General features: G+C 36.7%; 1 protein-coding gene across 1 annotated transcript in view; it reads left to right on the top strand.

Moving 5' to 3' along the window:
- Positions 1–3496: 3496 nt before the first annotated feature.
- COL6A5 (collagen type VI alpha 5 chain) overlaps positions 3497–25243 on the top strand; it is a 131872-nt gene continuing 110125 nt past the window's right edge. Inside the window, exons 1-2 of the mRNA XM_063704176.1 lie at positions 3497–3594; positions 25120–25176. The gene's annotated coding sequence lies outside the window, so the exon portion shown is untranslated. The remainder of the gene's footprint in view (positions 3595–25119; positions 25177–25243) is intronic.

Here is a 25243-nt window from a genome sequence, read left to right on the forward strand (position 1 = left end):
AATGAGCACACCTTGAGGGAAGGACAAAGTATTAAAGATAACTAGAATTTGAGATTCTAACACCCCCTGAAGCTCTCCATCTCTCTTCTCCGCATGTCAACTCTAATCCTTAGATAGACTTTTTTCACAGTGACTGGAATGTGGTTTCCATCAACCTTCAGGGTCACATTTATCTTCTGAGGAATGGAAACCCAGTTTTTTTGAACCTGGGATCCTAGGGCTGACTGGTCAAACTTGGGTCAAGGGCCATCCCCAAAGAACTGTGGCTAGGGAAGTGGGACCCTGGCAAAACAGCATTTGTCTTTGGATTGTAGAGCTAGAATAAATGTTTCCTAGGAGGGGGAAGGGAATGTAATTTCAGGAATTCAAAAAAAAAAAGCAGATGGATATCCAGTACAGACATTGCTTTCTTGTTCCAATTGCTGTTGGAGGTGGAGGGTTTCTCCTCATGAGACATGGCTCCCCAGTCTTGCAGAGTTGAACTTAGGACTTTTTCAGACCCACCTCTCATGTCACTCTCTCATTAAGGCTTTATTGACTCTACGACCCCCAACCATCCACACACTGTTGGCTTTACCTTCCACTGTGATACTGTAACATGAAGTAATAAGCCATGATTACAGTGTGCTGCCAACTGTTGCATTTTCCAGAAGACCATCAGAAAAACCTGTTGATCCAACTTACTGCAGTAAAGGTAAACACAACATTGACAGTCTTAGTAGTGTCTCAGAAAGGAACTCCGGGAGGATATTTATAGGGTTTAGGTCCTAGACTGGGTGAATTTCAGGTGGGTTTTGCAAGACAGAAAACTCTTTGGGTTTGGCAGAGTTCATGACATGATAGCTTTAAATTGTTGGACACGGGGAGATGAAGGAGTTGAAACAAGTCTTCTAGAGCAAGCTGGTTGATATAGATAAGTAAGCCACTTTGATTAGTCACAGCCTTGTCCATTAGGAGCAAGTATTTCTTAAAGCAAGTAGCTAAGTCATTTTTGCTTATTTTCGGCATGGCTTAAACATAGAGAAAGTAAAGTATACTATATTCCAATATTATTTAGTACACAGAGAGGAAAGTATTTGGCTTCAGTTATCGATAATGCATTTTAATTGTTAACTTTTTATTTGTTGGTATATAGGCATGACCAAAGGACATTGAGTCACATGTAAGAAAAATGTTGTTTTATCTTTTAATAATTCTGATTGCATCAATGAGAAAGTTAATCATATTCCATTTAAATCATCTCACATCCAAAATCATCTTGCCTATTTCTGATAGTACGGTTTTCACATTTGCAGACATACCATCAATATTTCCCAGTGGGAATCAATGAGTGCAGGGTAGAGCAGAATTTGCTATCTTTTACTCTGATGTTATCTTCTTATTTAAAACAGCTGCAGAAAATACAGATTATGAAGGTTGGGTTAATAAAAGGCAAATATAACTAATGATGAAGCCTGAAAAAAAATTTAATGTCTTTTCCACACTTTTGAAATTCTGGATTACTTTTCTTTTATTCAATATCTTTTTATTTTCTAGAGAAAATGGAAAGTGAAACCCAAGTCAGATAAAGTAAGTTCAATTGTGTTCTATTCTGTTAGAAAATTGAAAAGTTGGCACTTTTAGTGCCTGAATTCCTTCAGATATTAAACTCCAAACTTCTACTGTCTGAAGTAAATTAATATATCCTTAATAGAATAAATGCAATTCTCAATAGTGAATAAATTTCACATTATGATTTATTTAGGGAAAACCTTGTTTCAATTGTATAAGCAGAAGAAAGGAAAGGAAATGTTAAAATCTGTGGAAAAGTTGTAGATTCCTGGAGCCACTTTTATTTCATGATTGTGAAAGTTAAATCATAATTGTATTGCAAGTAAAAAAATTTCTACAATAATACTTTCGAGAGAAGTTTCTAAACAACAAAAGAACCCCCAAAACACAAACCCACAACTTCCTTTTGGCTTCAGTACTATTTGGATATTACCCTAATTGTGAAGGCAAAACCCCACCCTTCTCCTGAAGTATAAAGTAGGCCTTCTTTCTCCCTTGGGGCATTACTCTTGGTTGGGGAAGAACATCTCAATTAATAAATCTTTACACACTGAGGGTATGTGGACATCATAGTAGCAAAGTTTCGGCCTGGGCCAGGCATGAATGTGAAATAGATGTATATTTTGTCCCCCCAGACTCTAGCTTCCTGATATTCCAGCCCATAGATTCTCTCTGTGCTTCACTCTGGTGACCAATGGAACATTTTCTGTTAAAACCTGGACAAATCTGAGACTCATTGATACCGAAGGGCAAGTCTTGGCATTCAAATCCAGGATTTCAGGATGTTCTGTGCAGAACACCCCATAACCCTGACTATTCCAAGTGAATTCAAAATAGATAAAATACACTTTTTTAAGAAAAACCATTTTCAACTTACATCAGTTTTTTCTTATTAATGAAAAACAACAACAACAAAAAACAAACAGTTTTTGGTTTACACATATTTGTGTTCTCTTTGTAAAAAAAAAAAAAATTAAATAATAAAAGGAGAAAATCCTGACAGTCCTCATTACACTTTCCTCTCTTCGTTCTTCCAACCCATTCTTTCTAACACATATTTAGAAACTTTCTAGTTAACTTCAGAAGCAATCTCAGAATCGGGTTCTTGCTGAGCAAGGGTGAGCTCCCATGTCTTATGTTTCCTCTTGACATTTTAATAAACTTTCATCAGTGTAAGTAATTGTAACATATCTCTTCACAGACAGCCTGAAGAAGCTAGCAGGCTGAAGCAATGGATTGATTGAACTTAACCACTCAAGCTAGGAGTACATTTACTGGCAGGTGATATACAGATATGTAATATAAAATCTCAGCCTGAGTACACGTCCATGCAAACCAACAAAAAATAAGCCATGCATGTAAGAATAGCCTATGCTTTCCAAGTTCTTCACTATGATCTATGTACTAAAAATCACAACTTCATTTTTGTTGCCTGCTCCATTTCCCCATCCTGCCCTTTCTAGAAGTTGCTGGATAAAACTCCTGCTGCCTTTAGCATCAGGGGTGCGTTACTTTTTCTCTTATAGGGCTTCCCCCAGGACTTTGCTCCTCCTTGGGCATTTTCGCTGGGAGGCTGCCTCTGAGAAATTGGGGAACTTGGAGCCAAATGGCTAGTCCTCTGTCCAAGTAGTAGAAGTGACCGCAGCTCAGCTGCCAGTAAAGATTGCCCTTGGTTTCTGAGAAATTCTGACTCCCCAAGTTCATTTGGCAGCCGGCGGCTTCTCTGAAACAAAGCCAGCAAACAGCTGGAGCGTCTCTGGACACTCACATTAAAACGTGTGAAGAGTTAAAAGCCCCAGGGAAGAGCCAGGCCAAGGGCACGCGTCAGCGCCGGCACGGGTCAGTGCACGAGACGTTCGCTCCGGGCATCCACCTGCAGCTGTGCAGCGCGGACCCTGGCTTCCGGCGCGCGCTCCATCCAACTGCGCCGCGGGCGCCCGAGAGGCGCGCGGTTACTGCGCTCAGGAGCTCGGTGCAGCCTCTTCTGGAGAGTTGGGGGCGGTTTCCAGGGTCCGGAGTGTCCGCTGACCCCGGGAAAGCTGGGTAAGTATGCGGTGCGGGGACTTGGGGCCTGAGGCAGGCGGGGGAGGAAGCCTCGGGTAGACAGGTGGATGTGAGAAGGATTCTCCTTTCTGGTGATTTGCACCTGTTGACGCCCCCAAATCTGAGCTCTAAGGAATTTTACAGATGGTTAAGACAGGTTCTGAAAGGTAGACTCAGAATTGGAAAGGACCTTAGAGCAGTGCTATCCGAAGTGTGGTGCAAGGACTAATAGCATCGCCTTCCCCGTTAGAAATGCAAATTCCTGGACCCCACCAAACCCTGTTGAACCAGAATCTCTGGGAATGGGGATAAGGAATGTGTATTTTAACAATCCTCCACGGGATTCTGATGCAGCTAAAGTTTGAGAACCACTGCCTTAGAAGTCACTTAGTCCTACATTTGAGCCCCTAACCCCAATGCAGGAACCCCCAAATAAACAGCAATGGCTGTGTAGGTAATGAGTCAAAGGCATTAGATACTGGGGTGTATTCAGTTATAAAAATAACTTCTAACTCGTCATCTAGCGTTAGGTATATCTCCCAACGCTATCCCTCCCCCCTCCCCCCACCCCACCACAGTCCCCAGAGTGTGATATTCCCCTTCCTGTGTCCACGTGATCTCATTGTTCAAATCCCACCTATGAGTGAGAATATGCGGTGTTTGGTTTTTTGTTCTTGTGATAGTTTACTGAGAATGATGATTTCCAATTTAGTTAGTGGGTGCAGCGCACCAGCATGGCACATGTATACATATGTAACTAACCTGCACAATGTGCACATGTACCCTAAAACTTAAAGTATAATAAAAAATAAAAATAAAAATAAAAACCTTCCCAATACAATTCAAAAAAAAAAACAAAAAACTTCTAAACACTCATGGTTTGTGGGAATTCTTTTCTGTCCCAAACGAAACTGTGATCTTTGAGATTTCCTAAGAACAGCACTCAGAGCTTCAACAACTATTTCTGAGTTTGTACTGTGTGCAAGTCTCCAGATAAGGTTCTTTCAAAGTGCTGGAGGGAATTTGGTACTCTCAGGATCCCCAAGCTGGTAGCATGTTATTTCTCTTACCAGGATCTTCACAAGTTGATGTAGTGCTTCGTACATCACATTTATTTTGTTTTTTGGTATTCAACTGCTTGTTCTGAAATTAATCGTTGTTAACTCAGGGTGTCAGGCTAGGTATCTTGGAAGATATATATTTACTTTGTGAATTCTGAACAAAAATCCTTAAGAAAAAATTCACACTGCAAGATTTTTTTCCATTTTTTCTATTTAAGTTTACAGTGCTACAATTTACAAATAGAATAAGTAGGAATCCTGAGATTTCATATGAATTAAAGTAGAGAAGATAATTCCCAAGTTTCTAAATAACTCCTTCAGATGAGGCAGGCTCTTCATCACTGCTGAGAACCTGAGCCATTAATCTTTGATGACGAATGAATGGTTTTGTGTTGTTATTATTATTCTCCTTTCAGTGGCTTAACTTAAAATATGAAATCTAAATCCACTGCTGACTTATTTGGAGACTCTGGAGCAAATTTATTTGCAGATATTTCTCAGTTTTCCTTTTTCTTCAATGGGTAGGTGCAGGATGTAAGGTTTTGATAGGGAACCTGCTAGCATTATCTTAAAGTAGTTCCCCGGAGGACCCTGTGTGGTTATGATATTGAACTATTATTAATATGTTAAAGCAAACATTCAATGCAATGATTTTATATTTAATTATTATATATATATTAAGTTAAAACATCTAAAAGGCTTTTTCACAGATTTCAAAAGCTAATCACTTCTCTGAAAAGAACTTTGGAAATGTCAGTAAAATTGGGAGCCATTGCTAGCAATGTTATGAGTCTGTGAAAATAAAGTTTGCCACTGTAAATATTTCCCATCTTGAATCAGAGCTACATGCAGAAATTGTTCATAAGTATTCAATGAGCATATGCTTAGCATCCTTCTATAATGAAGTGTAAGGCTGACACATATGTCTTGTTTGTATTGTATTTCATGTTGTGATTTTCCTTCCTCAAGTTCAAATCATCTTCCAAAAAGGAAGAATTTTCAACCCCGGAGCATATACTCAGAATCCTCCAGCTCTGAGAGTGGAGGGCACAAATTCACTTGGAATGTGTACTTTTCTTGGTATTGCAGTTTGCTTTGATGATGCCCCTGTCAATCTTGTAGGATCTCAGATCCAGTATACACTGAGCAAGTGGAAAGTGCAAAGGAAGAGGAGTTGGGCACTGGGCAAAGTTGGGATCTAAGATAAAACGAGATGCATGCCTACTTTATGAGGAAGGGCTGACTGGTGGTGCATGTGGCAGTTACAAACATTTTTGTTGCCCCATCAATCCCTGGTGCTTTATGGTACTTCCCTAAATTCCTCTGGCCTATTCCCTAACATGCACACAACTCACTACCCACAACCATTGCCACTTGCCATTCTCCAAGGAACCATTCTCTTTTATTTTTAATTTTACTTTAAGTTCTGAGATACATGTGCTGAACATGCAGGTTTGTTACATAGTTATACATGTGCCATGGTGGTTTACTGCACCTATCAACCCATCATCTAGGTTTTAAGCCCCACATGCATTAGGCATTTGTCCTAATGCTCTCCCTTCCCTTTCCCCCAACTCCCCGACAGGCCCTGGTGTGTGATGTTCCCCTCCCTGTGTCCAGGTGTTCTCATTGTTCAACTCCTACTTATGAGTGACAACATGCGGTGTTTGGTTTTCTGTTCTGGTGTTAGTTTGCTGAGGATGATGGATTCCAGCTTTATCCATGTCCCTGCAAAGGACATAAACTCATTCTTTTTTATGGCTGCATAGTATTCCATGGTGTATATGTGCCACATTTTCTTTATCCAGTCTATCGTTGATGGGCGTTTGAGTTGGTTCCAAGTCTTTGCTATTTGTAAATAGTGCTTCAATAAACATATGTGTGCATGTGTCTTTATAGTAGAATGAGTTATAATCCTTTGGGTATATACCCAGTAACGAGATTGCTGGGTCAATTGGTATTTCTGGTTCTAGATCCTTGAGGAATCGTCATACTGTCTTCCACAATGGTTGAACTAATCTATACTCCCACCAACAGTGTAAAAGTGTTCCTATTTCTCCACATCCTTTCCAGCATGTGTTGTTTCCTGACTTTTTAACAATCGCCATTCTAACTGGCGTGAGATGGTATCTCATTGTGGTTTTGATTTGCATTTCTTTAATGATCAGTGATGATGAGCTTTTTTTAATGTTTTTGGCCACATAAATATCTTCTTTTGAGAAGTGTCTGTTCATATCCTTCACCCACTTTTTGATGGGGTTGTTTGTTTTTTTGTTGTGAATTTGTTTAAGTTCAAGGAACCATTCTTGTCCTGTATTCATGTTGCAGATTTCTAATTGCCTACCCAATATTCTAATACTCCCTATTTGAATTCTCATCCATCAAGCCACTCTTTGGGATGATACTGTAACTCAAGACTTGGTCTCTGAAAGGCCAATGTAACGTTCCACATTATTCAATTGTCCCAGGTGACACCTCAAACGTTCTCTCTCAAGATGAAATAAGTCACTTGGTTAATTAATTATTATTTTGGAAAATAATAAGAAACATGGAGAGAATGGAATAATGGAATTAGAGTTTCAGAAAGGCACCGTAGTGCAATGGAAGAACACCATCTTTGTAGAGACTGCAAGCCCTTGGGCAAGCTATGCTAACTCTTTGAGCCTTAGTTTCTTCATCTGTGGAATGGGTATAATTATAGCTAACTTATAGAATTGAAGTGAAAATTAGAGATTATTATGTAAAATGCTTTGCACATAGTGAGTATGTATTAAATGTATGCTAGTAGTTATGATTATTGTAATTTTGTAGCTAATCACCTAGGGCAGTCTTTTAACAATCAAGAAACAGACAAGACAAAAATTTGAGTAAATCATAATGTAATAATCTAGTGATACATAAAAACATTGCCTAAGAAGGGTCTTGCAGGACCTCTTTAATTAATAGATAACTAATTTATAATTTTCTTATATTTTAATCACCAATTATTTATTTACATATGAATATTGCTAAGTGCTTTAAATGTGTATTCTTGTGGATATGAAATATCTCTCTAGATTATATGAATTATGATTATATTCAGCTGCAAGTAATAGCAGACCCAAAAACAGTGGCTTAAACAAGTCATACGCTAATATTTTCCTTGTGTAAAATAAGTCCACAGGTAGGCAGTACATGGTTATTAGTAGCCCAGGCCTCTTTCTACCTTTCTATTCTACCTTCTTGGCATGGAACTCCTATCTGTAAGATTGTCTTATGGTCCCAAGATGGCAGTTGGAGCTCTAAATGTTATATCTGTATTTAGTGTAGTAAGAAGAAGGAGTGGGGATAGTGCAATAATACCTACTTTCCTGCTGGGTAATCCATCTTCCGCATATATCTCATTGGCTAACCTTAGCTACAAAGAAGGTTTGGAGATGTATTTTCATAGCTGAGTACATTGCCTCATCAATCAACATAGGAGTTCTGTTAATATAGAAGGAGAGAATTGGGAGTATCAGAATGTTGGGTAGGCAACTAGAATCTGCTATGTGGATGCAGGATAAGAATGGTTCTTTGCGGCACAAGACAAGGATACCCTCTCTCACCACTCCTATTCAACATAGTGTTGGAAGTTCTAGCCAGGGCAATCAGGCAAGAGAAAGATATAAAAGGTATTCAGTTAGGAAAAGAGGAAGTCAAATTGTCCCTGTTTGCAGATGAAATGATTGCATATTTAGAAAACCCCATTGTCTCAGCCCAAAATCTCCTTAAGCTGATAAGCAACTTCAGCAAAGTCTCAGGATACAAAATCAATGTGCGAAAATCGCAAGCATTCCTATATGTCAATAACAGACAAACAGAGAGCCAAATCATGAGTGAACTCCCATTCACAATTGCTTCAAAGAGAATAAAATACCTAGGTATCCAGCTTACAAGGGATGTGAAGGACCTCTTCAAGGAGAACTATAAACCACTGCTCAACAAAATAAAAGAGGACACAAACAAATGGAAGAACGTTCCATGCTCATGGATAGGAAGAATCAATATCGTGAAAATGGCCATACTGCCCAAGGTAATTTATAGATGCCATCCCCATCAAGCTGCCAATGACTTTCTTCACAGAATTGGAAAAAAACTACTTTAAAGTTCATGTGGAACCAAAAAAGCGCCTGCATTGCCAAGACAATCTTAAGCGAAAAGAACTAAGCTGGAGGCATCACACTACCTGACTTCAAACTATACTACAAGGCTACAGTAACCAAAACAGCATGGTACTGGTCCCAAAACAGAGATATAGACCAATGGAACAGAACAGAGGCCTCAGAAATAACACCACACATCAACAACCATCTGATCTTTGACAAACCTGAGAAAAACAAGCAATGGGGAAAGGATTCCCTATTTAATAAATGGTGCTGGGAAAACTGGCTAGCCATATGTAGAAAGCTGAAACTGGACCCGTTCCTTACACCTTATACAAAAATTAATTCAAGATGGATTAAAGATTTAAATGTTAGACCTGAAACCGTAAGATCCCTAGAAGAAAACCTAGACAATACCATTCAGGACATAGGCATGGGCAAGGACTTCATGTCTAAAACACCAAAAGCAATGGCAACAAAAGCCGAAATAGACAAATGGGATCTAATTAAACTAAAGAGCCTCTGCACAGCAACAAAAACTACCACCAGAGTGAACAGGCAACCTACAAAATGGGAGAGAATTTTTGCAATCTACCCATCTGATAAAGGGTTAATATCCAGAATCTACAAAGAACTTAAACAAATTTAGAAGAAAAAAACAACCCCATCAAAAAGTGGGCAAAGTGTATGAACAGACACTTCTTAAAAGAAGACATTTATGCAGCCAACAGACATGTGAAAAGATGCTCATCATCACTGGACATCAGATAAATGAAAATCAAAACCACAATGAGATACCATCTCACGCCAGTTAGAATGGTGATCATTAAAAAGTCAGGAAACAGCAGATGCTGGAAAGGATGTGGAGAAATAGGAACACTTTTACACTGTTGGTCAGAGTGTTTATTAGTTCAACCATTGTGGAAGACAGTATGGCAATTCCTCAAGGATCTAGAACTAGAAATACCATTTGACCCAGCGGTCTCTTTACTGGGTATATACCCAAAGGATTATAAATCATTCTACTATAAAGACACATGCACACATATGTTTATTGTGGCACTATTCACAATAGCAAAGACTTGGAACCAATCCAAATGTCCATCAATGATAGACTGGATAAAGAAAATGTGGCACATGTACACCATGGAATACTATGCAGCCATAAAAAAGGATGAGTTCATGTCCTTTGCAGGGACATGGATCAAGCTGGAATCCATCATCCTCAGCAAACTATCACAAGGACAGAAAACCAAACACCGCATGTTCTCACTCATAGGTGGGAATTGAACAATGAGAACACTTGGACACAGGGAGGGGAACATCATACACTGGGGCCTGTCGGCGGGTGTGGGGCTGGGGGAGGGATAGCATTAGGAGAAATACCTAATGTAAATGATGAGTTGATGGATGCAGCAAACCACCATGGCACATGTATACCTGTGTAACAAACCTGCACATTGTGCACATGTACCCTAGAACTTAAGGTATAAAAAAAAAAAAGATTCATTGGAAAATGGCAAGTGGCAATGTTTGTGGGTAGTAGGTAGTAGAGTGTGTGTGTTAGAGACTAGCAGATGGTAGAGAGAAAGTGATAATAACAAGCTTCTTGGCAACTGGATTCTTTGAGAAGTACTCTCGGTGTGAAATTAGAGTAATAATGATCTCTCTATCTAGATTTTAAAGCAGTTTACATAAATAATTATATTTCAACCCCACAGTAATCTTGAGAGTTTGTAAAATGGGTAGATGTATTTATTATCACTTCATTCATGATCAAGTTGAGGCTCAGAATGATAAACAGTTGCTCAAGGCCACATACCCAGTTAGTATAGAGCTACTGTAAACCTTAGCTCTTCTGACAACTAGTGCATCTCCTTAGTGGAGAGGGGGCAAGTTGTAGAAGAAATGAGATAATAAAGATAACCATATATACTTAATTTTAACCATTGTGATATTATTTTCCAAAAATTATTTGGACAGAAGGAGATAACATAATCAAATTTTGCAAACAGCAGGGTGATGATTTAAGAGCCCATCTACCTTAGTTCAAATCAGCATTTTACTACTTACTAGCTTTGTGAATTTGGGCAGGGTGCTTGATATCACTTTCTTCTGTGACATTAACTAAGAGTACTTGCCTCATATAGAAATTGTAAAGATAAAAAACAAAGTATAGAGACTGGCACATAATAAGAAACATGTAAGTGTTTGCTGTTCCAGATAGACTGTAAATAAGAGCATCAAGTGAAAATTATGAAACCTAATGTTAAGATAGCTGACTGCAAAATAAATCCAGAAAAAATCAAAAGCTTTTTTATAAAGTAGCAATGAACAGTGAAAACTATAATGAGAGGAACATTTCTATTCTCAACAGCAATAAACTACAAAATAGCCAAGAACATAAATATGAAATATGTAGGAGCACTCCCTGTTGGATCTGTCTTTCCTCAACTTTATTCCTCCCACAAACACATATCCAAAGGCTACACAGAAAACCCAAAAGCACCAGTATGGGTCTGATGCAAAAATACTTCCACAAAGAAAAGAAGCATTTGTTACGTGCAAAACAAAGATCAAGAATTGTTTCAGTCAAAAAAACTCCAAACTTGAGGCATTAGACAACACAGTTCTGTAAATCAAGAGCTGAAAGAAATGCAAGAGAGAATGAGAAGCAAAGCCAAGAAAGTCCAGAAGGAAAATAAAACCATTACAAAACTAAAACCTAAATTAGAAGCAGCTAGATATAAGTAAATCTTGTGAAAAATAGAGTTTTGATTTAGAGGATGGCTTTGGAGAAAAAATCACATAGAATGCAGACTACAAAGAAAAGAGAGAGAAGTGGTAAGAAAGTATAATAATAATGAAAAACAGACAACAGAAAAACATCAAAGGGCTAAGTAAAATTTCTGAAAAAAAAACAAAAACAAAAGGAACTGAAAATAAATATAAAACATTTATTTCTTTGATCTCAAACTATTAGTAATTTCAAGATCCACCGCCAATTTAAAAATTAATTTTGGAGGAATAGAAGAAAACCATAAAATATTAAATGAATATGTCACTTATATTTATAGTTGAAAAAGATTAAAATGTGAAAAAGACGCATCTTTTAATTAAAGAAATGTGGAATTAGATGAAAGCCTTCCCAAAGTAAAAGAACATCTGAATTCACAGATCAAAAGTCTCACCATGTTCTGGATAAGGGAAGAAAAGAAAGAGAGAAGTAGAGAAAGCAAGAAAAGCAAGCAAGAAAGAAAAGAAAAGAAAAGAACAAAAAAAGAAAAGAAAGAGAAAGAAAGGGGAAGGAAAGAAGGAAAGAAGGAAGGAAGGAAGATTAGCATGATGATATTTAAGGATAAAGGATAAAATATCCAAGCAGGAAAAGAAAAAATAAATTACACTAGCTGCATAAATTGTCTCAGCAACATCAGATTCCAAAAGAGAATGAAAGTGGGTTCCAATTAATATAAGAACCTTAGCGGGAAAAGGAAATGAATGGGACCCAAGATTTCTATAGCCACATTCTATATGTGGCTTGTGTTATATTTCTATTAAACAGCAGTGATTTAGATTGCTCTAGACAGCAAGTTGAAAAAATGTCAGATACATCATTGGGTATGCAAAACCTCACTACGTAGAAACCAATCCCTTCTTACTCAAAGTGTTTTCCGAGAACCAACATTCTCTAGGGGCTTATTAAAAATGCAGAACTCAGGGCTCACTCCAAAGCTGCTGAATCAGAGTCTACATTTTAATAAGATGCCCAGGTAATTCATACGCACGTTAAAGCTTGAGAAACACTTTCTTAATTAACCACTTCCTAAGAGTCACTTCCTAGAAGTACGACTTGAAGAGTCATCTAGCCCAGAGCTTCACAGCTGGTGTGCTTTGTAAGAACTATGATAGGCTGAGACATTGATCTCTTTAGCCTGGGACTCTGGGATGGAAGGCCATGGGCTAAGGACCTGAATAATATTGTAATTTCCTGTGTGTTCCATGATTTATAGCTGTGCTATCCAGTATGGTAGCCACTCACTGTATTGGCTACTGACCATTTGAAATGCAGCTAGACTGAGTTGAGATGTGCCATAGAAGTAAAATACACAGCAGATTTTGAGGACTTAGTATTAAAAAAAGTAAAATATCTCATTAATAATTTTTATATTGGTTATACATAGAAATTGTAATACTTTAGATATATTGGGTTAAGTAAAATATATTATTTAATTAATTTCACCTTTTTTTTACTTTTGTTAATGTGCTACCAAAAAAATTAAAATTACATACACAGTTTGCATTGTGTTTCTATCCAATAGTGCTGATGTGGATTGCTTTATATGGCAAAAAGAGGAATCAAAATTAAAAACCTATAATAGATACAAACTGGGAGTGCACATTCTATTTAAATTTAAAAATAAACTTGAAATAACTGTGGTATTATAATCACAAAGCAAGAATTACACTTCTTGAAAGAAAAGCTATGATATAAAAATCCCTAAAGTTTAAAAGATAATTTCATGATAATAGATTGAGAGATTCCTCTTGCCCCTATAAAACACAAACAAAAAATTAAAGAAGAGAAAGGAAAAGTAAGCAGACTAATTTTATCTTTCATAGGTGGAAGTTATCAATATTATTTTATTTCTAAAGTTGATGAATTTGGAAATATAGGTTAAAACATTTTATTTACAAATTATTTTACCAGTTTACCCTGAGTGAAGATTAGAGAGAGATATATACACCTCTCAAATACTTAGGGTAAACTAGTAAAATTTTACACACACACACACACACACACACTTAGGGTAAACTAGTAAAATAAAAAATATATATACCCACACACATAAAGTTAATGATTAATGAAAGGGAAATAGAAAATGAATGGAAACGTGATAAGGCAAAATAAATTAAACAAAACAAATAGTAGTGGAAAGTAAAGAATTATGTATTTAAAAGAGATGACAGATGTAAGCCCAAACATATATTTTATAATATAAAATAGAAAGAGTTTAAGTCCTTACTTTAAAAAAAAAAGGAATCACAGATCTAATCAAAAAGCTGAATCCAGCCACACACTATCTACAATAGATACAACCAAAACAAAAGAGATTTGATAATTGACATTAAGTTGCTTATAAAAGACATACTACCCAAGAGGAAGCAGGGTTTATGATGTTATATCAGAAAATGTTGAGGCCAATAAAAACTATATTAAATTGAGGTGTAGTGCATACTTTTTTCTGCCCTCTCTTCCTTTTTTTGCATCTTCTTTTTTTCAACCAAGATTTATGAAGTTTTAACTATTGACCAGGTACCGACAGAAATTGAGGATACAACAGTGGGCCAAAGCAGACAGTGATGGCGCAAGCGATAATCAAAAGTCAGATAATCATGGTAAACAAGTTATGAATATGTTCCACATTGAAGAGATAACTGTCATAAACCTTATGAAATAACTAGCATGGTGTAGAAATGCATAAAGCAGAAACTGCAGGAAATAAGAGAATTGATGAAAATATAGTTGTAGGGGAAATGTTGAGACACTCATATTAGTGCTTGAGAATTAAGATAGGCAAAAATAAATAAAGATGAACTAATAGACTAATAATGAACTCTATCATCAGGAGCAAATATTGTTTCTTTTCTAGCATTTATTAAGCATTTCAAAAACTGAGCGTTATATTAGGTCAGTACAAAAGTAATTGCGGTTTTGCCATTAAAAGTAGAAGTAATAGCAAAAACCTCAATTACTTTTGCACTGACCTAATATATACTAGGTTATATATAGGGGAAACTTTGACATATTCCAGAAAAGAGTACAGACTACATTCTCTAACCACAATGCATTAAAACCAAAAGTAACTAATAAAAGAGCTACATTCACACTGAAAAATAAAACAACTCCAATAAAACAACCAAATCAAAATGGAAAATCTCTTGATTTTCAATTGAAGAAATTGAAAATGCAGTCACTTGAAAAATTTCAAACCATAATTGAGGAACATCTGGCCTGTAGTAATGATGAGCAGGCTTGCATGTCAAAGCTGATGCTGTACTCAGGAAAATGCGTTGCCTCAAAAAGCTCTTATTACCACATAGGAAAGAATAGAAATGGATTAATCATTCAATTCAACAAGTTGGGGTAAAGCAAAACAAACCTATGTAAAATAGAATGAAGTAAAAACAAACACAGAAAATTGAGAATTAAGACAAAGAATACCAAAAGAATTGATTAGTAAATGAAAAATGTCTTTTGGGAAAAACTCACAGTAAACAGTATAATTTACTAGTTACCATAATCCAGACAAAAAGGAAGAATGAAAACAAATGTATTCTCTATGAATGAGAAATTAGACATAACCCTAGAGAGTAGAAAAAAAGGGGGAATAATTTATTTGACTTTACAATAAACAATTTGAAACCAGGATGAAATGGAAAATGATAGGAGGGCACATGAATGATAACTGCAAAATCTAACTAAAGAAGCAACAGAAAATCTAAGTGGCTGGTAACCTGGAAGAACTGAGAATTGCTGAAAGCTGACACTTTTGGCCTTGTCGGTATGTGGGTAATTCCTTTCAAAACTCCCAAAAACTGGCAGTTGCTCTGTCACTTAAAATGTTTAGAACAAAGAGAAAGAAGAAAAGCTTCCAGATCATTTTTATGAATCCAACATGATTGATACCTGGCAAAGATAGCTCACACACACAAAAATAATAGGCATTCTCACCTTTGAACAATAATGCAAAATTCCCGAATCAAATATTAGCAAGTAAAATTCAACAGCACATAAAAGGAAATGTAGGATAATGAAGTGGAATTTATTTTAGAAAAGCAAAAATCATTCAATATTAATAACTCTATTCACTAATATTTTGTAAATAAAGTTCAATACATGGTTATATTTGAAAAGAAAAAGCATATGTGATCATTGTAGTAGGTGCTGAAACGGTATTCGGCAAGGTAAAATTTAGCAGCCATTCTTGATTTTCTTAAATCTTAGGTTAAAATAAGAAGAAATATTTTAACATAATTAGAAATATATATTATAAACCAACTGCCATCATAACATGTGTAATGAAGAAAACACTTAAAATATTACTATTAACTGACGAGCATGGTGGCTCATGCCTGTAATCCCAGCACTTTCGGAGGCTGAGGCGGGCAGATCACGAGGTCAGGTGATCGAGACCATCCTGGCTAACACGGTGAAACCCCGTCTCTACTAAAAATACAAAAAATTAGCCGGGCGTGTTGGCGGGCGTCTGTAGTCCCAGCTACTCGGGAGGCTGAGGCAGGAGAATGGCGTGAACCTGGGAGGCGGAGCTTGCAGTGAGCCGAGATTGCGCCACTGCACTCCAGACTGGGTGACAGAGCAAGACTCCGTCTCAAAAAAAAAAAAAAAAAAAAAAATTACCATTAATTTAGGAACATTATCAACACCACTCTTTAACCACTTTGTTGAAGTTCTGGTCAATGTAATAATATAAGGTATATACATTGAGAAAGGAGAAGGCAAAATTATTGTTATTTTTATTTAAAATGAGAATATACTGGAAAAGTCTAAGCAAGCCAACAAGAAAGTTCAGCAAAGTGGTCAATATAAATAATTTAGTAACATGAGTAAGAGAAAAGATTCAATTTACAATAGCAACAAATATAAAACATCTAGGACTGTGTATATTCATAATATATCAAGAGCACATAAAAATAAATGCAAAGACAAGCACTCACAGGCAAAATGGTCAAAAATCTTAAGTGTACAGTTCATAGAAAAATACCTTTCCCAATCTCACTAGTAATTATAGAAATGCAAATTCAAAGAGCCATGTGGTAATGTGGAATTTTTTCCCCCCAATCAGGATTCCAAAACTTCAAAAGTATGTTGTGAGAGTGTGGGGAAATAAGGACTTCCATATGTTCCTGAGGGAAAATATGATTTGGCATACCTTTTTGCTGCAGTTGTCTAATATTGGCCATAATTTTAGATATACATTCCTTTTGACCCCAAATTTCCATTCCTAGTAAGTGATCCTTTAGAAATATAATAATTCTTCCACTGTGCAATGTTGTTTATTGCAACATTGTTTGGAATTGTGAAAAAGTTGGAAACAATCTAAATATCTATTTATAAAGAATTGGTTAAATAAACATTGATATAAAGGAGTACTATGCAGCTGTTAAGGTGAATGAAGTAGATACAAGAGTGATATTAAATATAGTCAACAATGAGTAGGCATTGACTAATCAAAATGGATGTTGATTTCAACTAGTATGGTCAATCCAGTCTGTGACAATTTTTAAGGACTTTCAAATGGTTAAATACATATAGAAATAGATTGACAGTTAATATGATTATTAATACAGTATAAATGAGGTAGGTACATTTAGGAAGAGTATTTGAGCCATCAATTGTTTTTAAAATTTAAGAAACAATGCCAGGCAGAATAATAGAGATTACATAACAATACTAAACATGTATAATTGTTTTGTGCAGGTTTAACAACTTGCCACCTAATAAAGTTTTGTTGGAGCACAGCCATGCAGGGCCAATTTATCCATTAGGCATGGTTTTTTAGAAGCCTATGAAATGTTTAATTTAAAAAAAATTAGAAGAAAAATGAATATTTAGGTCAAAAATTGTTTAATTTTTTCTCACACAAGGAAAAAAATGTAATTTTTAGGACTCATAAGTCTATTAAATTTTGCCTAAAGCAGAAGTAAATTAAATTTTAAAGTGCTTAAAGTTATATCAAAAATAATTTTTAATTTATTTTATTATGGTAAGAGAATCCTATAAAGCAAAAGTGTATAGGACCTACAGCAAAAATAATTTTTAATTCATTTTATTATGAGAGGATCCCATAAGGTAAAAGTGTGTAGGACCCGCAGAAGTCATAGGTGGTTCTGCAGTCATGCTTGTTTGTTTACATATTTTCTGTGGCTGCTTTTGGAAGGGCAAAATTGAGTAGTATGTTTGTCCTGGAGACGGTCTGGCCTACAAAGCCTGAAATATTTATTTACTTTTTCTTTACAGAAAAGTTTAGCTTAGTATATTAGCACTCATGATATTACAGAAAGTTATCTTTATGAAGTGGATTTTATTTTTAGTTATTTACTTCCACCTAGACCATTAATTTTCAAGAAAAATTCTACTTTTGAATTGTTCACAATTCATGACCGTTTGTCATGGGGGAATGACAACTACATCAGCTCAAAATTTTAAGACAAGGAAAATGACCAAATAACCAATATTTATATTAAATCATTTTCATACCAAACACCAGAAAGAATATAAAGAGAATGAAGAAAAAAAGGAAGTTTTACGGGAAAAATCCCCAATAGATCTCCAAATAACATGCTCTTCCTAGACATCAACTGCAAACGAGCATCTGCTTAGTGTGGCGTAAATGTAATGCAGTGGCTTCGAGAACAATCCACCAGGTACAGTGCTGAGAATATTGTTCCTGTACTCTAATGCCAGTTTTTAATAATTTTGCTATTAAAGTTTTAATAAAATGATAGTAATTTACACATTTGGGGTAAAACTTCTGATTTATTGTTGGATTCTTCAAATTCATATTATGAGGGGGATATTTAAGCTTAGGCCTGTTTTGATCATATACTGATTTTAAGATGCAGACAGCATTCGACTAATGTAGATTATGATTCATTTATGCAGAGGGAAACCTTCTGGAAGAATACATCCAAACCAGTAGGAGTTTTATTATGTCTCTAGGGAATGGGAATATGTATCATTTGTGGTGAAAGCAGTCCATGCAGCCACGAAGGTGAAGATTGTTACTGGCATTGATTAACATTGCTTGCTCATTGGGGATAATAAAGCAGGCCAAGTTTGTTCTGTTATTATTTTTAAAGGCTCTGTGCACGCCTTTATTGCTAGTCCAGACTACTACCACAGCCCTTTGTTTGTTATACCATTCTTATGATAAAATAATTCATCATCCAAACTGTGCACTTAACAAAGTCAACCCTTTTGAGATATAATTTATATATAATATAATGCATCAATTTTAAGTGTACTATTAGAACTGTTTGGCAAATGCATATTTCCATGTAACCATAATCAGTATAGAGAGCATTTCCATAATCCCAAAAAGTCTCTCGTGCCCAAACTGATGTCCTATTTAAGTTCACAGCAAAATTGAGCAACAAGTACAAAGTTCCTATATGCCCCCCTACCCCAAACACACGAGGCCTCCCCTGCTATCAATATCCTGCACCAACGTGGTACATTTATTACAATCGATGAACCTACACTGACACATCATTATCATCCAAAGTCCAAAGTTCATGTTAGGGTTCACTCTTGGGAATGTACATTTGATGAATTTTGGCAAATGTATAATGACATGTATCCATTATGATAGGATCAGACAGAATAGTTTTTAAAAATCATCTGTGCTCCACCTGTTCATCCCTCCATACCTCCTAACCACTGACAGCCACAAATCTTTTTACTGTCTTTATAGTTTTACCCTTTCCAGAATGTCATACAGTTGTAAAAATACAGTATATAGCCTTTTCAGATTGGCTTCTTTCATTTATTAATATGCATTTAAGGTTCATGTCTCTTAATGGCTTGATAGTATATTTCATTTTAGTCCTAAATAATCTATTGGCCTGAATATACCATAGTTTATCTGTTCACCAACTAAAAGGCATATTGTTTGCTTCCAAGTTTTGGCAATTATCAATAAGGCTGAACATCCACGTGTAGTTTTTTGTATGGAGGTAAGTTTTCAACTCATTTGGGTAAATACCAGGAAGCGTGATTGCTGGATTGTATGGGATGAATATGTTTAGTTTTGTAAGAAACTATTGAATTGTCTTCCAAAGTGGCTGTGCCATTTTGCATTAATCCCTGTCAGTAGTAAATGAGAGTTCCTATTGTTTCACATTCTTGCCAGCATTTGGTGTTGTCAGTGTTTTGGATTTTCACCATACTAATGGGTGTGTAGTAGCATCTTACTCTTTTAATTTGCAATTCCGTAATGACATATGATGTTAACCATCTTTTCATATGCTTGTTAGCCATCTGCATGTCTTCTTCGATGAGAAGTCTGTTCAGATATTAGATATTTCGTTTTCTTATTGTTGAGTTTTCAGAGTTCTTTGTATATTTTGGGTAATAGTCCTTTATCGGATATGTCTTTTGCAAACCTTCCCCTGCCTACCAATCTGTGGCTTGTTTTCTCATTTTGTTGACAGTGCCCTTCATAAAGCATGACATTTTAATGTTAATGAAGTGCAGTTCATTAATTATTTTTTTTCACGGATCTTGTCTTTGGTGTTGTATTTCATAAGTCATTGCCAAACCCAATGTCATCTAGATTTTCTTCTATGTTATATTCTAGGAGCTTATGATTTTGCATTTTGCATTTAGGTCTGTGACCCATTTTGAGATAATTTTTGGGAAGGGTGTAAGGTTTCTTTCTCTCTCTCTCTCTCTCTTTGTCTCTGTCTCTCTCCATATATATATATATAATTTTTTTTTTTGCATGTGGATGTCTGGTTGTTTCAGCACTGTTTGTTGAAAAAACTGTCTTTGCTCCACTGTATAGCATTTGCTGCTTTGTCAAAGACCAGTTGACTGTATTTGTGCAGGTCTATTTCTGGGCTCTCCAGTCTGTTCCATTGATTTGTCTGTTCTTTCACCAGTACTACACTGTCTTGATTATGGTAGCTTTACAGAAGGTCTTGAAGTCAGGAAGTGTCAGTCCTCCAACTTTGTTCTTCTCCTTTAAAATTGTATTGTTTATTCTGAGTCTTTTGCCTCTTCATATAAACTTTAGAATCAGTTTGTCAATATCAAAATAACTTGCTGACATTGATTGGGATTGTGTTAAATCTACAGATCAATTTGGGAAGAACTGACATCTTGACAGTACTGAGTCTTTCTATCCATGAACATGGAATATCTCTAATGCCCCTCTTTATCTCTGATAACTTTCCTGGCACTGAAGTTTTCTCTGTCTGAAATTAATATGGTTACTCCTGCTTTCTTTTAATTAGCATTAGCATGGTATATCTTTCTCTATCCAATTTCTTTTAATCTACATTTATCTGTATTTAAACAGGTTCCTTGAAGAGAACATATATTCAATTTGTTTTAATTTCTGACAATCTCTTTTAGTTGTGCATTTAAACCATTATAGTGATTATTGATACAGATGCATTAATATCTACTATATTTGTTACTATATTCTATTTGTTGCCTTTGTTTTTTGTTCCAATTTTGTCTTCTACTCTTTTCTGTTTTTTGTGGTTTTAGTTGAGCATTTTAGGATTCAATTCTCTCTCCTTACTTAGCATATCAGTTATACTTCATTCTTTAGTGGTTGCTCTAGAGTTTGCATTTATAACTAATCCAAGTATACTTTCAAATATCACTATACTGCTTCACAGGTAGTGCAAATAACTTATAATAACAAAATAATTCAAATTCCCCCTTACTCATCCTGTAAATAGGACTTTAATGATGTAGTGGCAGATTTAGTGGTAAGGTATGGAGTGAGAAGAAGCATTCTATAGTTCTCTGATTAGGTTTCAGTCCTTTAGTGAGCCTGTGTTCCCGAGCTATGAACTTTACAAATGCCTCTCATCCTCTCTTCCACCACTCTTGGGAGGGACAGGATGGTGTAATGGGGACTAGAGTTGGGTATTTCCTTTCGTCTAGGCCAGCTAGATTCTGATAAAACCCCAGCAGGTTGAGCTCTGGTGAAATAGTTTCTCTTGAGAACATGCCTTGTTAAGAAGAACAGTGTGCTGTGGTGTATTTAAAAATGGTTTCCATTCCCCTCACCCTGCTGAATAATGAGGAATTTTTTCTTTTATCTTTACTGTGAGAGTTTGATACAGCTCCCTGAGGTAAAACTTAACGAAAGTGTGGGTGCCACTTTAACACTTGCTTTTCTGGAATTTTTAACTATTAGACTTGTCCACATTGCACCTCCAGCCATTTGTCAATTACACTTCAAGTTTTCCTACCCCAGCACTGGTTCCTGCAAAGGTTTCAGCTCATGAGTTTCTGCTCCAATAAATTGTACTTGTGATTTTCTGTATCCTCTTCTCTGTCTCTTCAATTTTGGGGCAGTGGTTTTCCCTGTGACAAAGAAAAATTGTTAATTTTCAGTTTGCTTAGTTTTTCACTTGTTTTTAGGATGCAGTGACAACTTACTTCCAAGCTACCACATAGCAAACTAGAAACCATAGTCCCAGGGCAATTTTAAGAGATAACTAAGGTGCTATTAATCGTTGCACTGGGACCACAGTCATAAATTGGCACTGTCCTGGGAAGCCACATATTATATTTGTGATTTTTTTCTCAAATTTTTATGTTTGCTTTACTTCAGAAAAATAATTTTTAATTTAAGAATGAACCAAAAATATCCTCGACCCCACATCTTAGAAATAAATGCATATGACATTTTAAAAAATTGGGATCATACTCTGCATAACCATTTCTGCATTTACCCCTAACCTACTATATCCTTTAAGTTTAGCAAGCATTTACTTGCTTTGCATTGTATTAGGACAACCCCAAAGTAGAAGAAAACATGGTCCCTTCTCTCAGAAGTTTCAGTGGAGATAGCACTACCAAACATATACACACAAATAAACAGTACAGCTAAATACAGTATACATCTTAGCTATTAAAAAATGGTGATGGTAATGTAGACTGAGTGTTTGGGGCAGATGGAAACATGGAGGATTAGATAGAGGCTGCAGTAGTCAGAGAGCAGGCAGGTCTAGTTCTGAAGTATAATTAGGATTTGAGTTTGCACTTAAGAAAAGCGCAAAGTCCTTCAGCCTTGAAGCAGAGGGAAAAACGATGTGGATACTATGATGCCTGGTCAGATGCAAAGAGACTAGGAATTCGAGATCACTCCAGTGAGTCTTGTTCTGCAAAGTTGCAGCAGGAAAGAACCATCAATAGAGGCCCTAATATTGGATATCCCAGCAGGTCTGGTATCCAGGCATTTTCAAAGGTTGTCAATTGAATTCTGGTCAGGATTCTTTTTGCTCATGTATTCGTAAAACCCAACCCAAGCTAGCTCAAACACAAAATAGAATTTATTGACTGAGACACCTGAAAAGTTGAGGGATTGATCAGGCTGATCAAGGTGCTCAGTTGATGTCATCAAAGATACATCTCTCTTGATCTTGGGATTCTTCTTCATGGTGGCAAAACCTGTATATTGGCTGATGCTCTCTGACTTTGATGGTGTAGGTCAGCTGCTCATTGTTGGATCAATCACAGTGACTGTAGCAATGCTGGCCTAAGCCAGGTGTACTTTCCTGGAGTAGGAGTGAGGTCAAGATTTCAGCAACTACATGGTTTGAAAGTGGGGAAGGAGAATCCTCAGAAGCAGTAATGAACGTTGGGCAGACAAAATCAACAGATGTCTCCTTTAAGATGTTTTGTTTTGTTTTGTTTTGTTTTGAGACGGAGTCTCGCTCTGTCACCCAGGCTGGAGAGCAGCGGTGCGATCTCGGCGCACTGCAAGCTCCGCCTCCCGGGTTCACGCTATTCTCCGGTCTCAGCCTCCCGAGTAGCTGGGACTACAGGCGCCCGCTACTACGCCCGGCTAATTTTTTTGTATTTTTAGTAGAGACGGGGTTTCACCGTATTAGCCGGGATGGTCTCAATCTCCTGACCTCGTGATCTGCCCGTCTCGGCCTCCCAAAGTGCTGGGATTACAGGCGTGAGCCACCGCGCCCGGCCTAAGATGTTTTATGTACATGGTCTCATGTAAACTTCTAAACAACACAATGTTATAGCTATTATTGACCACAACTTACAGATAAAGACATTGAGGCCCAGATTTTGTCTCTGGGACTGTACCTCTGTGTTTTCTATAGAGAGCTTGCTTACACCATTCAGGATGGCCTAACTTAGTGGTCGTCAACCTTGGCTGCACATTGGAATCACCAGGAGTGTTTAAAAAAATCCCAGTGTTCAGACCATGCCCCTGACCAATTGAGTCAGAAACTCTGGGAGTGGGACCTGGCATCAATATTTTTAATAGCTCTCTAGTGTGCAACCAAAATTGAGAATCACCAGCCCACAGCCTGTTCTTTCTTAAGAAAGTAATAATGAGAGGAGCGAGCCAAGCCACATTTTGTTTTCTCAGCCACAACCCTAATAATGAGGCACGCAACCAGACCTCATAAGGGTCCTGGAGCAGGAAAGCAGGCTACTGAAACTATGGATAGTAATGCTGCTGATTTGGGGCCTGCATGATTTGGATGGCAGCTGTGGTCCGATGTCATTTATTTCCATGTGAATATAATAGGCCTTATGAAGTTGTGGCAAATAGAAGGATTAGTAACATAAGCAAGACATTCTTCTATCTAGGGATGTTTATTTTTTAAAATCTGGTGTATAAGAAGCTTATGGGTTAGATACTTGAACAGTAATTAATAATACTTGAAACAAAATTCTGATGCCTGGGCTCTGATAGAGGGGGCTTCTGTATATATAAGTGTGGTTTTTGCCAGTGCTCTTGCAAGAAGGATGACGCCTTGCCCTTCTGAGAGGCCCACACCTTGTAGTGCTGGACCTGCTCACTCATTTTATGCCTTTGGTTGAGCCCATGTTCCCAGACGGCCTGTACTCTAATTTACAAAATGAGATCATTCTATAGCTCAAGTCCAACCCTCTTGTTTTATAGATTACAGAAGCAAGTCTCAGAGAGGAGCTCATGGTTTGAATTATGAGTTCCGATTCCTTGACATTCTTTCCACAATGCCTGATCAAAGTTGTAGAAGTCTTTAGAGTATATCAAGGGTTTTTGTATATTTCCTTTTGATGCCTTTTTATAAATTATACTCTGAAGTGCTGTATTTTATTCTTTAAACTGCATTCTAACTGTTCTTTACAATTTATTCTGAAACATCATGTTCATTTATTCTTTTAACAAATATTCACTATGCACCTACTATGGGGTAGCCATTGAAGTAAATGCCATAGACAGTTATTGTATGATGGAGCCTGCAGTGACATTTTAGTCAAAACCAATAGGTTTATGACCTTTACTGACCTTACAAAATAACCCCCATAGTTATTAGGGGGCTAATGTTTGTGGCTTTCTATATTTCATCTTTTCATGCCACTGTCCTGGCTCCCCAAATAGATTGTGTGCTCTTGGAGGAAGAATTTTATGTGTTTTACTCTGTGTCAAAAGCCTATTTCAGTTCCATAAATTATCTATAAGCGGCAGTGTTGGAAGACTGGGAAAGTGATGGTTGTTAGATTTGTTAATTAAACTGTAGCCCGTGTTTCTGATAGGTCTTATTTGTTTTGGTTTTAGGAGCTGGTGGCATAAGCATTCCTGCCTTCTGTCCTAATCCAGTTTCCTCTGATAAAGGTATTATTAGAATGTGATATCAGACATTTCCCAAAAAGAAGAACTTGAGAAACAGTTTCCTTCTGCG

Source organism: Gorilla gorilla, chromosome 2, assembly GCF_029281585.2.
Source record: "Gorilla gorilla gorilla isolate KB3781 chromosome 2, NHGRI_mGorGor1-v2.1_pri, whole genome shotgun sequence".
Classification (NCBI taxonomy): Eukaryota; Metazoa; Chordata; class Mammalia; order Primates; family Hominidae; genus Gorilla; species Gorilla gorilla.